At 42.8% G+C, this 17,154-nt stretch overlaps 1 protein-coding gene across 3 annotated transcripts in view; it reads left to right on the top strand.

The window, feature by feature from the left end:
- Positions 1–17,154, top strand: part of B3GLCT (beta 3-glucosyltransferase) — a 410,530-nt gene that overhangs the window by 85,126 nt on the left and 308,250 nt on the right. The gene's annotated exons all lie outside the window — the stretch shown is intronic.

Here is a 17,154-nt window from a genome sequence, read left to right as displayed (position 1 = left end):
TGACTCAGAGCAGACAGCGGCGGTCGCGTCAGGAGCGGGGATCAGGTAAGTTGAATTTTTTGTTGTTGTTTGTGTGTGTAAGCCTGGCACTACAAGGGGGGGCACTGAAATAGGGGGTGGCCATTACTGGGGGCACTTTATGGGGGTGTGTGCCCGCTACTGGGGGGCACTGTATAGGAGTGGCCACTACTGGGGGCAATTTATGGGGTGGCCACTACTGGGAGCACTGTATAGGGGTGGCCACTACTGTGGGCAATTTAGGGGGTGGGTGGCCACTACTGGGGGCACTGTATAGGGGTGGCCACTACTGGGGTCTACTACTGGGGGGCACTGTATGGGTGGTCTACTACTGGGGGGCACTGTATAGGGGGGGCTACTACTGGGGGCAATGCAGCATAGGGGGGATTACTACTGGGGGCTTACTATTGGGGGCACTGCATGGGGGGGGGCGCCAGTTCATTACATTGACAGGGGCGCTTGGATCACTAGACTCACCTCTGATTACCATACAAATAGAGAGATGTATAGTTAAAATATAAGGCCATAGAGTGATGCAGTGCAATACAAAAATGGTAGGTGTGCTCTGTAGTTGGAAATCGAAATAGAGCTAAAAAGTTGGCTGGGAAGTCAGCGCTTGTAGGGATCCTCTCTCCGTAAGATACTTTGTACCTTTGTTACCCTAATGCACTTTTAGCGTGGCAATAAGAGCAGTGGCGTGGTTGACTGGGATGTCAGTGGGCTCCTTTAAGGGGCTTCTTTAAGGGGCCCCTTTCCATATGATATGATTTACCATACGTCTTCCTTGCACTAGTAATGCGGCAATGGTGGTTGATATGACGTCTGAACATGTAATTCGAACAAAGGTGGCGTCCTGCACTTAATTGATCTTCCTGGTAAGTAGCAGCGGTGGAGGCCTGTGATCATTAAAGTGTTCAGGTCTGCTCCTCATCTTAGTGGGTGTCATTGCTGGTGACTCGATGGTTATATTTTTTGCATTCAGCCTGAACCCCACAAGCCTGTGGGGTTTTCCGGAGTTGGAAAAAAAAAAAGTGCAAGGGCTCAGCAGGTGGTTGATATAAGTTAGTGCAGGTAGAAGGATGTAGGAAATTCCTGCCTTTCTCAATGATGGGTGTGTTGGAGAGGAGATTTGTACTTGAGAAGAGTTTGGCCAATGAGGGAGTGGGTGGATATTTGTCTGTTAACCTCATGGTTATTGCATCACAGTTCCGGCCATTTCATTGGTAGAGTTGTCGGTCTATGGTCTGCACAGGTGGTGGTGGCCGAGGTCAGGGAGGAGATAAGGCCTTGTTGCAGCACTGGTCTCCTCGCACTCCATGGGTATGCTAGTTTGATTCTAAAGCTGGGTACATTATCGGGTGCTGTGCGTTGCTCATCACCTCTACAGAACTGCCCGCAGTGCAGGAAGATCTGAAGATATAGTTACGATTTTGATCAAATTGTCTAGTGTGTACGCCTTGTTATATAGTTAACGATGAAACAACCAAACGATGCAAGATATAGGGCCGTATTCAATTTGGCTGTGAAAAGTCGGAATCAGCGATAAAATATCGCCAATGACATAATTTTTGCATGTTTCAATTATCCCCGTATTCAATTTCAAAGAGTTTTCGTCGGTGCGAAAAGTCTTTGGAAAAAAATGGGGATACGTTTTCACCATGTTTTGCATGGCGAAAAAAAGGTGCAGAATTGGGGTTTAGGGGTGCAGGCTTAAAAAAAAAAAAAAAAAAAAAATAGCCTGCACCCCTGGGAATGTCATTTAAAAATAAACTATCAAAAAAAGTAAAAAAAAATCTGGACACCCCAAAAAATGTGCTTTCATTTTGGGTGTTGGAAAAAAAAAAAAATAGGGAACACACTTCTAAAATAGCCTAATTAAATTCAGAGGGGTTCCCAAATATGTGGCAGGTGTTTTCTTCATTGCGGGAGTAGCAGCATCTGCATTTTTGCAGAATTTTTAAAAATCATTTTAGGGACTTAAAAAAAATGCTTACCCCCATTTTCATGTACACCAAATTTGATAGATTTTTTTTTTTTGTAAAAAATAACTATTCCTAAGTGCTATTCTTCACCACTTCTTCATAGCCGCAAATATTCACCTGCCGCGGCTATTAGAAACCCCGACTTCCTTCAGCAGGTAAAAATGGGGGTAGCCATAGTGATCCCCCATGTCTAGACATCTTTAGGGGGGTCCCTGGAATATTTCCCAAAAATTCCTGTTTTTTGGCGATACTTACCTTTCCGTCGGCTCCCGTTTTCATTGATTTCTAATTGAATATGGGGATAAAGCGGGCACGCGCCCGATACTTTATCTCTGGAAAACCTCCGATATGGAGCAAAAAGTCCAGCACTGACTTTTCGCTCCCAAATTGAATATGGCCGATAGCGTTCGTTCATTTGAAAGATTGCACAGTGTGTACGCACTATATCGTTCTGGGGTTCAAAGGAAATCTGGACGACCATTGCGTAATTTTCACATTGTGTAGTGTGTACCCAGCTTTAAAAGTGTGTGCCCTGGTATGTGTGTGGCCAGCATAGGAAGGAAGCCAGGCACCTGCCGCTTTGTCATGGAGACTCGCCTGCCCGCTCATTGGTGAGGATCAGAGGCCGACTGTAACGTCATCATGAGTGGGCGGGTGTTTGAGTGCACTATATGTAAACCTGACCAGCAGGGAACTGGAGTGGTGATGACCGAAACTGTTTGTTAAAGTTTAAATAAGACTCTGCCTGGTATTTAATAACAAGCATTTACAGTGGGTTCGGTACTTTAAAACTTATGTGTCTGATTATTTAGGTAAAAAAAAAAATATAAATGAATGAGTGTAATAAATGTAATTTTAGTTATTATTATGGCAGTGGATCTTGTGCATACATAATATATCGCCATCTGTGTGGGTTATGTGTGACTGTTCAACTGTACACTTGGCAGGAGTGTACAATACTGTATGTAAGATGTCATGAATGTTGTATCTTAATGTGTGCTGAACAACTTGATGTATATGGTATAGTACAGGCTTGTGTTGGTGTTGAAGAGGGGGTACTTGTTATAACCAAAAGGAGAGTGTAGTTTTTGGCATTGGTGTGCCAATAGATAAACTAATCCACATTGTTTTTATTGGTGTGGTTGTATTTACCAATGTATCTAGGGAGCAAAGTATTGTAACTTACATTATTGTGGAGTACAAAGATAACACCGTACAACAAATTAATACTTTTCATTTGTTTCCTTTCTAAAAATAGTCATACATTACTAATTTGAGGTCAAGAAAAACTATAAAATGATTTCAGAATGTTTTTACTAGCTCTTTTTTGAGCTACACCACTTGCACTATACTGTATGTACATTAGTAATATAGTCATAGTGAAAAGCTATTTTAAAATCTGATATTTTCTTGATAGAAAATAAATAACAGTTGTTTTAATTCAATCAATCACAAATAAGAACACAAAACGAAACAAACATGCAGCATACAAAACAAACATACAGCATAGGAAAGTACTATGTAATATAGTGGCCTATTCATGGGGGTGCTTTCTCTTTGCTTGTCGCTTGTACCCCTCTTCTGGAGCATCTCTTGTCACTGTCCAACAGCAGTGATCACCTGATATCTTTGTTCCATTGCTGAAATGTCTTGGTGGAATCGCTCACTATGCTTGTCACTCAGTGCACCACAGTTATCATGTGTGGGTAATCCTGTGAATCGCATATATTTGAATAGGGGAGGGGACAAATAACTGATTCATTTAATTGGGTCATTATGCCCCGCCCCCTCTGTGCGGAACGCAGATTGCTGCTAAGATTATCTCCATTCTGCCTACTTCACTAGGAATACCCCTACATCGGCATAAATGGGCTATTAGTGTTCACTCTAGCTCCGATGGCAGAGAGGGCGCCGGTGCTAGAAAGGGCAACCTTATGCGCGCACCGAAGGCGCGTGCGCCCGAAAAGGGGGCGTGGTCATGAAAAGGGGGCGTGTCTATAAGACGCATCCCCTTTTCGGCATACTTGGGGGCGTGCCCGGCGCTTACGGACATGCCGGGCAACCCCCAAGCGCTGCAGAAAGGGAGAATAGATGCCGGGCGCATGCGCCTGGCGTCTATTCTCCGGCGGTGACCAGGACACCGCATGTTTCTCCACCCGCGGGACACTGCGTCCCACGGGTGAGAACGGCACCCGCAGGCTGTAAGGGCAGGGCGCTTTTTGCCCTCCTCCTGGAGGGCAGGGTGCTTTTTGCCCTCCAGAAGGAGGGCAGGGCGCCGCGCCCCGCTAAAACAACCTAGCGGGAACGCTAAGCTATATCTCGGAACGGAACTCAGAGCTAACTGAGAGTTTTAAATGTCATATTCATTGCATGCTGAAATCAATTAGAAGTAACTATTTTCACATCGGAAACATTTTCATTGTTGTGCAGTGTAATCAGTTGTCATCTTAATCATGAAATATTGTAAAAATACATAATAAAGATAGTCTGTCACTTAAGATTTAATAATCAGTGGCCGCTTTACTTTTGTGTGTAATGCAAAAAACAGCCAATAATGTGGCAGCAACTCCATTTGTACAACCAATGCAGGCATGGTCATAGTGTTCAGTTGTTGTTCAGACTAAACACCAGAATTGGGAAGAGATGTTATCTTATACTCCTTTTTCCTCTGACCAAAATACCTGGGTTATTGCCGTGGCAACCCGGGTAGCAGCTCCGTGGAAAAGGCTCCTAGGAAAAATCCCGGGTCGATTGACCCCGCATTTCTTACCAGGTTTCAAGCAGGGTTTACGCGGGTAAAACCCTGATCAGGCTAAGTGGAAATGGGTAACCTGGTCTTCTGACCTGGGACCCATTTATCGCATGGTGATTGGCTGTTATTCGGAAGCTGTCTGTGACAGCTGTCATCGGGGAGGGAGAGATTACAGCCTCCCTGTATGGTCCGGACTATTTCGGTTTTTACCCCAGCCTGCCTCCCCAGTGTCAGCTGTGACAAACTCCCCCCCCCTCCTGGTCACCGGTGCGCTCTGGTGGGCGGGTGGGAATTGAGAAATCCGAGCTGAAATGATGGTCAATCCAACATTCCATCAGGGGAGAACTGGAGTTTCCAGCACTTGGTGATATCATCTCCAAGTGCCGGCACTGCACCAAGGTGTAGTGTGAACAGTGCCGACCCGGGATAATCCCTGGTCGGCGCCAAAGTGGAAATGGGGTAAATCTCGGGTCTAACCGGCTTGGAACCTTGTTCCAAATCCTGGGTAAGACCTGGGACTTTGGTGGCAAAGGGGCATTATACCCCTGTTCCACTAAAATCCCGGTCCAACCCAGGATTTTGAACATGGTTTCAACCCGGGTCAGATCCCATTTACACTGCTTCTTTGACCAAGGTTATTCCGGGGTCGGCCCCATTTACACTGAGCCCGGGACAGCCCTGCAAAACCTATGGATGTCTTAAAATGGCCTTTTGCAGGCTCAAAAAGATAAGGTCATAAAAGGGTGGATGAGGACTACTCACTGCAGATCCAATCAGTGTCTTTTTCGATGACCCGGGTTGGACCGTTTATACTGCAGCATTACCCGGGTCATACCCGTGTCCAACCCTGGTCACTACCTGGGTTGGATACCTGGGTCACTCAACCCAGGTTATTTTTTTGGGGACCCTTTTCCACTGAGCCACGACCCGGGTTGACCCGGCAATAACCCGGGTTATTGCGGTAGTGGAAAAGTGACCTGGAAAGAGACAGAGGGGTGGAGCAGCCATGGGACTTTAGGGGTCTCTGCTGCACAGAGACTTTTTCAAGACTGACAACGTGTATAAGATCATTGTAGTGACCGCCTCTGGTGATTACTTGAATTTGGAACTTGTAATCATTTATACTGGCAACTGCTGGTTGCGCTACATACTTTTAAATTGAATTTACAAAAACATCAAATAACAGACATAAAAGATGTAAATGTACTAAATATAAAGAGATGAGCCTCTTACTATTAGTATTCATTATATTCTGATATATAGATTTTGATTTTATGTAGTGAAGGAAATATCCTCAACCCATTTATTCTGGGTATCTACATAACGTATTAATAGGAACACGTATACAATGGAACTTGTATATGAACTAAAGTCTCTGGCACGTGAGCAATTGCTTTTTAATAGCAACATCATAATATTGCAACATTTTGATTTTTTTTTTTACTGTTAATATGTATTAATGTCTAGTACCACTTTTGTATCAGTTTATGTATTTTATTGTGTTTATTTTTCTATAAATTGAATTCATTGTTACCTATTACAGCCTCATACTTATATATACTGATATAGCAGGCTATTACCTAGCACAGTGTAAATCTTTCCCTATACTGTATATTGTGATTTTTTTATTGAAGTTTGCACTAAACTTCGTACACTCGCTGCTGGTTTTATATGCCGGTCGTATTGTAACTTGATTAAGCGCCGGGAGCCAGGTAGAAAGTCTACCATCAGCTGTGCTTATTGCTTTAGGGAGGAGCTAGTTAAATCCATGTTTTAATTAAGCTTTTATTGTTGCGTTAAATATATATATTTTTTTATTACCCTGTTTGGTTATTCATCAAAAAAAGACACCTTACAAGTGGGCTATATTCAATTAGCAGCGAAAACTGCCTTTTTTTTGCCCAAGATTTGCGCAGTCGTTTTTAGCCAAAGTACGCAATTTACAAATAAATTTGGGGGTAATTTATCATTAGGGGGTGGAGGTGTCCAAAGGGTTCTGAAAGAAATCCCCAAATTTTTTGCCAAAAATAGGGATTTTGTAAATTTTTTTATTTTTCCTGGTCTGGGATGGAGAAAACTTTTCTCCAGTTTTTCTTCTCCATATTCGCCTGTTTGCCGTTTTCGCCTGGTTTTAGGTGAAAATTTCGCCATTGGCAAAAAATGGCCATTTTCTCCGCTAATTGAATACGGTGTTTGAACATATAGAATATTTGTGTTTAATGACTTATTTTGACAACAATTTTGTATGAAGCTAAGAAAAAGAAAAATTACTTTAGGCAACATTTAGGGGTATACTGTATTTACTAAAGTGCAAGTTTTTAGAAGTGGAGATGTTGCTCATAGCAACCAATCAGATTCTAGCTATTACCTTCTAGAATAGGGGTGTCAAACTCGTGGCCATCCAGCTGCTGTGGGACTACATATCCCAGCATGTCCTGCCACAGTTTTAGCATGCTCTAATAGCAAAATTGTGACAGTGCATGCTGGGATGTGTAGTTCCACTGCAGCTGGAGGGCTGTAAGTTTGACACCACTGTTCTAGAAATGTTAAGTAGAATCTGATTTGGTTGTTATGGGCAGCATCTCCACTCCTCCATCTCCATGTTAGAAGATTCAAAATACTAGCCTTTTAAGTGGCATAATGTGAACAATACATATGGTGAGAGGAAAGGGGTTGTGTAATGTCTATACTTTGTACACCAATTTTGAGCGTGTTGATCTAAAGGTGGGTACACACGGTATGATGTGTACCCACCGATGCGACTGACAATTCGAGGGCCGCCGCCCCCCCCCCAATGCGCTGCATGGGATTGTCATTCGATTCACCTGATCTTCTGAACATGCAGAAAGATCGGACAAAGCGACGGATGACCCCACGGGAGCGCGCAATGCACTTGCATACACACGGAACGATATTACTGATTTATCGTTCCAATCTGTCGGATCGTTGGTAATATCGTTTCGTGTTTATGGGCCTGAAGTGAAGAGCTTTGACTGTAATCTGATTAATGATGTTTGCTTTAATTACAATATAGAAAATCAGCAGGTGTGCAGTTTTATTTAAAAAGAAAAAAAATAAGATATCAGTTTTATGTAGAAAAGATTAAAAAGAGACACTTATACGTTTATAAATTGTGCCAATCATTGAAATGTTGTCTTACAAATGAATGTACGTGATGACGAGTTTGATGTTAAAATTAGAAGCAGAGTAGAACATACTGCTCTAGCATGTTAAAAGTTATTAAATGGTCATATATTGATTTTCTTTTTTAGTAAGGTCAGTGACCATTGGAGAGGGCCCCCAACTTGTCCTCTTCATTAATATGAATAGGTGTAATATTCCTACATAATAAAAGCAATCTGAGAATAAAAAAAGTTATCAGAAGAACTTCTGCACTTAAAGTGGTAGTCCCTCCTATGCATTGCCCCCAGTAGTAGTCCCCCCTATACAGTGCCCTAGAGGTGGTATTGTCGAACCCTGCATTAGACCATTTGTACCCAGCCAATCTGTCGCGCGCGACGGACTCGGCGGGGTGACTGCATGTAGAAAAGATCTGAGGATGCGCCGGACGACCCTCGGGAGCGTGCGTCGGCATTGTGCTTACACACTGGACAATATGAACGATTTGCTGTTCAGATGCCTCAGAATCTGCCAAATCGCTCAAGATAGCGTCTAGTATGTAGGGGCCTTAAGACAATGATCCCAATCATCACATACCCAATATTCTTATTACTTTCTTATTACTCTACTGAACTGCTAGAATTATTCAGTTACTAATAGGAGGGCGAGTGGGAATTTGAGAAATCAGAGCTAAAATTATGGGAAATCTAACATTCTACCACCAAGCAACCTTTAACAAATAACCTAGTTGTAGCCCTAGCCTTCAAAAGGTTCGGGGCTTCAAACTTTGTAAAATCAAATTTAAAATAAACCAAAAACAATATTGTCAATTTCAATTATTCTACTGCAGGACACTGTGGCCTGTGGATGGAGTGCCCAAAAAGCGGGACTATGTTGCCAATATCGGGATGGTTGGGAGGTATGTTTTATCAACGGATTTGTAATTTATTCTAGAGGTTAGTTTAAAGGTTTTAATTTTCGGTGCTTTTAATTTCTTTGTATCTTTTAAATACTTGTGTACCCTGCTGTCTTTGTTGAGATATGTTAATAATATTTTAAGCAATATTCTCCATTTAAAATGCTAATGTGCTATTTTTTTTCACTCTGTATAAACTACGCATGGGAAGCTTAATGCCCTAATTTGTATTCTTTCTGCACTGCATCACTACATCCTGAACTTTAGCAAAATGTGAAAATATAAATATAACTGACTGCCGCCCCTTCCTAGTTAATTATCATTTCTCACAGCAGAAAGCAGATTCTGTGTTCTGCAGCTGTAGGAACATCTGTGTCGAAATTAAATTATTACTCAAAAGACTCATCCCCATGACAGTGAAAACAGATAAGACAGGAGGAAGTGGAAAAGTTGTGATGCTGTCTATCAAAAAGGGCTGTAGTGTCAGTCTGATCGCAATGGGCAACTATTACAGGATTGCTGGGTTATTTTAGGCATTGAGGGTACTAGGTAAATTTGCTATTTAAGCAGCCCAAATAGAAACCTATGGTTCGAAAATGGGGCACCCTTTAGATATGTCCAGAGGATGCTTAATATTTTCTGTTACCCCCTGAAAATAGGTGTTTTCGGTGGATATCTCACAATTATGCTCTGATAAATATGCCTCTACAGTGTTCCCGCTAAACTGCGGGCAGGGCTCTGGGCGTGCCGGCAGGGAGTCTCTGCGCGTGCACTTCCGAAAAGGGAGGGTGCGAATCCTCGTGACACACCTCTATTTGGTCACACTTGGGGGCGTACCCAGCTCAGGTCAGGCTGTTTTAGTGCATTTTGCCCTTTTAAAATTGGGCATGGCGTGGCGCACCGCTAAAACAGCCTAGTGGGAATACTACCTCTATATTTCTTATTTAAAACATACTTTATATTGGTTCTGTAGTGAGGGTAGTATTAGGAATCTTGTAATATATATATATATTTATACATACACACACACATACATACTGGAATACAGTTTAATGCTCTGTTTGTTTATTAAAGTGCTGAATGTATATTAAACTTGTAGATGTTTTTTATCATACTTGCTGACTTTTTACCCAAGCATCCTGAGAGGTGCCGGAGGGGGAGGCTCAGGTGTCAGATGTGTGGGGGGAGTGGAACTGCAGCAGTAAGATGTGGGGGAAGGGCCACAATGGTGCAATTCGCCACGAAGCATCATCGAACCCCCAGGCTGCCCAGTACTTTGGGGAAGTATGTGGATGCTGAGGTTGACCTGGTCTCTCCGGTATCTGGGGGAACTTCCAGAAATGTGGCAGATTCCAGGACTTTCCGGGAGCGTTGGACAAGTATGCTTTTACATATTTATAGTCCGCCTTTATTTTACATTTGTCATGGTACCATGAATTTTTTTTATTGTAAATATAATAAGGTTTAATTGGGGACAAACATCTAATGAATGTGAGTTGGAGGGACAATGAGCCGCCACAGATCACATCTTGTCTGATAAAAAATCTCAAGTGTCTGGTCAGGGCAATAAGACAAGCCATGGAGCAGTTCCTGAGGCTCCGGGGAGGAAAGGAGCTGGTAGGTAGCCTCTAGGTATTACGTGGTATTACGTGGCAATGCAGCTTCACAAAGCATTGGGTAAATCCACTCTTTATAGTGGGTCACCACTTGGCTCACAAAAATATATTGCCCATTATTTTAAAGCAACAAACATTCATATTAGAGATGTGCGGGTTCGGTTTTATTCAGTTCTTTTTACCAAATTAGCTTGGATTAGTTAGGATTTATCTTAGTGGCTACCCAAAACCGGAGGTTAGGGTGTCTGTATCCTAACCCTGTCGGGATGCCGGCTTTGGGATTCTGACCGCCGGGATCCTGAGCGCCGCAATCCTGTACCCAAGCCATCCAAAACACGTGAGAGCAGCGTAGCCAATATGATGCTGTTTTTGAGACGTATGCTCATCTCTAATACATTTATGTTTTTTATGTACTTAACGAATTGAAAGGAGGACATTTATATTTGCTGTATTTATGTGTGATTTGCAAACTGTAAGCGCTAAATCATATTATTTCAAACTGCCACATGGAAAGAATAAGAATTGTGCAGTGCGAATTGCCGAACCATTTGTCAGGCTGCCATAAAAATTAAATTTTTTTTTTTTTTTTTTTTTTACATGTGGTTCCCAGAGGCAAGATTGCTGAAATCGCATGCTGTGCTTGTTAATTTGGCTGTTAGGCGAAGTATAGAAAGTCCTGTCCTTTTGCAGGATGAGAAAGCACCAGCAGGTGCCATCTGATCAATTGGTGGGACAGAAGGATCTGTGCATTTAGGGCCTGATTCAGCAAGGATTGCTATTCTGCTTATACACAAGCAATGCAGTTGACAATTTCAGTGGTAACATTTAAATGTCTGCATTTGCATTGCGATCGCAGCCTGACATAAAGACGCCCACTTCCCCTTACTCACATCAGTATATTTAGCCAACATAGAAAAATAACATTGAGTAACATCGGACAGTTAATGAAGCCCAGACCTTACTTAATTCTGTGCACACGCTGACTCCTCAGGCAGTGCCTGGTATCACAGTGGCTAATTTATGCACGCCCATGCAGCAGCGTTGAAACTCCTTGGCACGCCTGCATTTCCCCAACCACATCCCGTTACCACCCACAAACAGCACTTCCTTTCAATCACTCTGCCTTGGGTCTGCATAGCCTCTGCGATCGCAGTTCTGAACGTAGCGTCTGTCTGGCTCGCGCATGCGCACTGTGATGCATGGACAGTGCGAATTAATCAACTGATTGCGTGCGTATAAGCAACTGCATTCCTTGCTGAATCAGGCCCTTCGTTTGTTAGATTTGTCTAGATGTTAAACCATATTAAATAGGCAATATTTATTTATTAACAGTTTCTTATATAGCGCAGCATATTCAGTTGTGCTTTACAATTGTAAACATTAATAGAACAAAACTGGGTAATAACAGACAGATATATAGGTAACAAGGCCCTGCTCACAAGCTTACAATCTATAGGGAAATAGGCATTGATACACAAGGATAGGTGCTATATATTGAATTTTGGTCCAGCCAGAATGCACAGTTTCTTGGTGGGCTGCATGATCCTGTCAGCCAAATGTCATGAGGATGTGAGATTGTGTGTGGACTGTGAAATGGAATGTAATTAGATATGGAAGCTATGAAGGTTATGTGGGCGGTTCTGGAATCTGATAAGCTTGCCTGAAGAAGTGATTTTTCATGGAACGCTTAAAAGATTGGAGACTAGAGGAAAGTCTTATTGTGCATGGTAAGGCATTCCATAGAGTGGGTGCAACTCGAAGAAAGTCCTGTAACCGTGAGTGGGAGCAAGTAATGTGTGGGGATGAGAGATGCAGATCTTGTGCTGAGCGGAGAGATCGGGTTGGGAGATATTTTGAGATGAGTGAAGAGATGTATGTTGGTGTGGTTTGGTTAATGGCCTTATGTGTAAATCCCCGTTTTCAAGCACCTTCCCCTGTTACCACCCACATACGCCTCATTCTGTCACTCAAATTATCAGGCATTCGCTATATAGCGAGCACATGAATTTCGACCGCACTGACTGGTTCGCGCATGCGTATAACGATCCGTACGCATGCGCAGTTGGGCAAACATCGCTCGGAGCGAACGAGCTGCCGCTTACGAGTGGCTCTGAATCAGGATCTATGTGCGATGCAGCAGTCTCAGGAGAAGTGAATGTAGAAATTGGTGAAAGTTGTTGTAGAGAGGTAGATAGTTGTTGAAGGTTAATGGCATTAATATTTCTACGGGTTTTAGGTTTAGGTTTGGTTGATTTCAATGATGTTGCTGTAATGGAGGAGAGTGTGCAGGTGATAAGGTTGTGATCTGAAAGAGGGAAAGGAGCATTAGTGAAATCGGAAACTGAGCATAGTCTGGTGAATACAAGATCAAGACAAGATCAAGACAGTGGCCCTCCTGATGAGTAGAGGAGTCAGTCCATTGGGAGAGGCCAAGAGAGGATGTTAAAAAGAGTAGTTTGGAGGCACTATAAACTATGCTTCAGTGAACCCCATCCAAACACAGGTAATGACTATTGCTAGCAAGTCATAAAAGATTCCCATACGTTTAAACAATACCAAACATGTACAAAATTATACACATACTTTAAATACACAGCTAATTTTGCATTAGTGCAAATATAGATTAGGAGTTATAGTTTGCAGGATGGCAAGGAATATCACATACATTGCCTATACAGCTGATGGTGCATGGGGGTTAATGCAGACTCTGATACTTGTAGTACTCAACAAGGAATATGATGTATCATATATAGAGCCATATTCAATTTGAGGGGACCCGCAATACTTTTCTGCCTCCCAGACTTTTCGCCTACATCGCGTGTTTTGTAGGCGGAAAAGAGTTGCGCGCGTGCCAGCGTATCCCCGTATTCAATTTGATAGTGGCCAAAAACGGGACCCGGCGAAACTTGAACATGCGGACAGTACTGTCAGAATTGGGGAAATCAGCCTGACCCCCCAAAAGATGCTCTGACTTGGGGGTTAGCTATGGTACCCCCCGATTTGGCTTGCTGAAGTTATTTGGTGTTTTTAAACGGGCTCAATAGCTGCTAAATAGCGTTTTTGTATAAGCGATGCAGAACAGTATTTAGGAGTTGTTTTTTTTTGCAGAAAATAACTTATCCCAGCAAATTTGGGGTACTTGAAAATGGGGGACAGCATATTTAAAAGTTGCTAAAGTGAAGTTTATAAAAACGTGAAAACTCCACCTGTCGCAAGTCCCTGCAATGAAAAAACACCTGGGGCATACTTGGGGACCCCCCATAGTCAAGTTCGCTAGTTTTTAACTTTGTCCCCCAACTTTTTTGTTTTTTCGCCCCCAAATTCAAAGTGATTTTTTGGGGTGTTAAGTGTTTTTTTTATTTATTTTGACAGTTTACCTTTTGGGGGACTGTCTGAAGGCTGCACGGGGGTTCCCGCTACGTTGCACCCCAAAACCCCAATTCTGCACTTTTTTCCGCCTCCTATTCATAAGGAAAACTTTTTCGCCTATTACATTGCATTGACTTCCGCCTAGGCGGAAAAAGTCTTTCAAATTGAATATGGCGATACTTTTCCACCTGGCGAAATGACGTCATCGGCGAAAAGTTTCCGCCAAAAATACGCGAAAACAGCTTTTCGCCTCAAATTGAATACGGGCCATAGGCTACATAATGTAGTTACTGCTTTATTGTTCTTTGATGTGTGACATACAGATGTGTCCTCATACATCTAGCTTCAATACACCATGCAGCGCGACTTGCCTGGCGTGAGTGAGCTGCCAGATCCTTTGCAACTGTGCAAGGGCGTCTTTTTTTTTTGCAGAAAATACATCTGAGGCCCGTATTCAATTTGAGGCGAAAAGCTGTGTTCGCGTGTTTTTGGCGGAAACTTTTTGCCGATGACGTCATTTCGCCAGGCGGAAAAGTATCGCCATATTCGATTTGAAAGACTTTTTCCGTCTAGGCGGAAGTCAATGCAATGTAATAGGCGGAAAAGTTTATCCTATGAATAGGAGACGGAAAAAAGTGCAGAATTGGGGTTTTGGGGTGCAACGTTGCAGCCTTCAGACAGTCCCCCAAAGGTAACCTGTGTCAAAAAAAAAAAAAAAAAAAAAAAACCACTTAAGAACACCCAAAAAAAATCACATTGAATTTGGGGGCAAAAAAAAAAAAAAGTTGGGGGACAAAGTTAAAAACTAGTGAACTTGACTCTGGGGGGGTCCCCAAGTATGCCCCATGTGTTTTTTCATTGCAAGGGCTTGCGGCAGCTGGATTTTTCACGTTTTTTTTAAACTTCACTTTAGCAACTTTTAAATATGCTGGCCCCCATTTTCAAGTACCCCAAATTTGCTGGGATAAGTTATTTTCTGCAAAAAAACCCTCCTGAATACTATTCTGCATCACTTATGCAAAAACGCTATTTAGCAGCTATTGAGCCCGTTTAAAAACACCAAATAACTTCAGCAAGCCAAATCGGGGGGTACCATAGCTAACCCCCATGTCAGAGCATCTTTTGGGGGGTCAGGCTGATTTCCCCAATTCTGACAGTACTGTCCGCATGTTCAAGTTTCGCCGGGTCCAGTTTTCACCTACTCTCAAATTGAATTACGGGGATACGCCGGCATGCGCGCGATACTTTTCCGCCTACAAAACACACAATGTAGGCGACAAAATCTGAGAGGCAGAAAAGTATCGCGGTTCCGCTCAAATTGAGTACGGCTCTAAGTTGCAGTGCGATCCGCCTAGTGCTGATTAATGTGATATGCAACACCTGTAGATCTGTGTGCACCAGAGTCTGTATGTGAACTGCAACGGAACGTGGAATGAGAAAAGCTGTGGCTACATTTTAGCACTCTGTATACAGAGTCAGAGGCTCAGTCACACTAAATGTAGTGCAACTAGGACGCACCAGGAGACTGTGCTGATTAATGTGATATGGACACTTGTATATCTGTGTGTGACTGAATCCCTGAATCTGTATAAGAAGTGACACATATCACATTAATCGGCACAGTCTGCTGGTGCGTCTTAGTCGCATCGCATTGTATTTGATGCATTTTCGTAAAAAAAAACGCCTGGCGCTAGCAGAGTGGCACAGTGAGGAGCTTTTTGGCGTGACTGCAGCAAAGATGTGTAAGGACACATCGGTAATACGTTAAATCAGTTGTTTGTGTTATTCCTGTTTCTTTACTCTTTTATTACATGTTTGTGTGCACTGTTTGTGGGATCATTGCAAAGATTCATTCAGTTCCCCTGACTGGATGGTTATTGTACAAATGAATGCCTTGGTGAAGCTGATGATTCTGCGTTTGCTGTAGAAGTGCTATATAAATGTTTATTAGCCTGCATATAGTCATCGGTATATGAATTATGAATGTGAAGTATACTGTAGGAGTTAATACTTGTATTAAGCTGTGCACCAAACTCTGCCCTAGCACATACAGTTATTACACAAAAGCCACACTAACCAATGATATTGTCTCAATTAGGGGGGTATTCAATTAGCCGCAGGGTTTTCCCGGTGACTAATTACCACCACGGCGCGGGGAAAGGCTGTTCAATTAAATAGCCTGTTTCCTGCACTGAAAAATCGGGATTCAAGCACGGAAACCCACTGATTTTGCACAAACTGCGGAATCAATGTTTTTTTCCCCCTGTACGCGAACCCAATTTTGTGTTTTTTCCGCGGACTTTACCTCGCTCCTCCATGAGCTGTGAGGTTTTGTCCGACTGCGGGGGCTCACGCACGGGGTAATCCCCGCTAATTGAATTGCTCCTTCTCTATGTCACAACACACTTTCCCAACATACTGGTCTCAGGCATCACATTTATCCTACTGGCCAGATTGAAAACCCTCATTCACTCGCTCCTTGTGATTGTTATGGCATGCTGCCACTTAGGGTATCTGGATGGTAGGTCTACACTAAAAAGTTTACAGTTAATAGGTCAACACCGGAAAGTCGACGGTCAATAAGTCGACAAGGTTAAAAGGCCGACAAAGTTTGACATTCAAATTGTCAACACAATAAAAGTCAACACATGGTTTTCCATGATAGGGGTAGGCTAAAATATCAAACTGTCAACCTTCTTTTTGTTGACCATTTGAATGTCGACCTTTTAACACTGTCAACCTTCTGGTGTCAACCTATTGATTGTATAAAGTAATGTTAGACAGCCAATAGGTCAATCCACACCCACTTGTAGGGATTTTTTTAATAGTTATTTCTTTAAATGTGCTAAAACAAGTGAGTCTGTCAGGGGCAACCCACCTCGCTTATCGTAATGGGCACACTGCATCTCAAAAGCCACTCCACAACATGGATGGGGATTGCCCAAGTGGTTTTACTTAAAACATTAGCAGGGTAGGGGTTTGCACTGTCCGGATTTGTACAAGAAAAACCCAATTTGCTCTGGTTTATGGGAGGTTGTGAGATATTTACCCGGGTGCACAAAGTGAATACACCTATATCCTCCATAAATATTGTGTTAATCTGGTAAAAGCTCCTACCGAGGCCACACACTGATGTAGCCATGCCCCCCCCCACAGCATATCGCAGCCACATACATTGCAATTTGTATTCTGCCAATGTTAGATGGTATGATTTGTAAATTGACACACTTTTGTTTTATTGATGCACTAATACTTAGAAAAAAAAGGGAGCCCAATCTCTCGAGCCTGGAGCACCAGGAAGAAACGGTGTTAATTGGGAGGACCAATCACAAGCTGCAGTCAAGTGCTTTTGGCTTGTGATTGGTCGTTCCATTTATACCC

Source organism: Taudactylus pleione, unplaced genomic scaffold (genome assembly GCF_031769625.1).
Source record: "Taudactylus pleione unplaced genomic scaffold, aTauple2 ptg000043l, whole genome shotgun sequence".
Lineage (NCBI taxonomy): Eukaryota > Metazoa > Chordata > Amphibia > Anura > Myobatrachidae > Taudactylus > Taudactylus pleione.
Note: the sequence above shows the minus strand (reverse complement) of the source record. Positions and strands in the feature narration are given on the sequence as shown.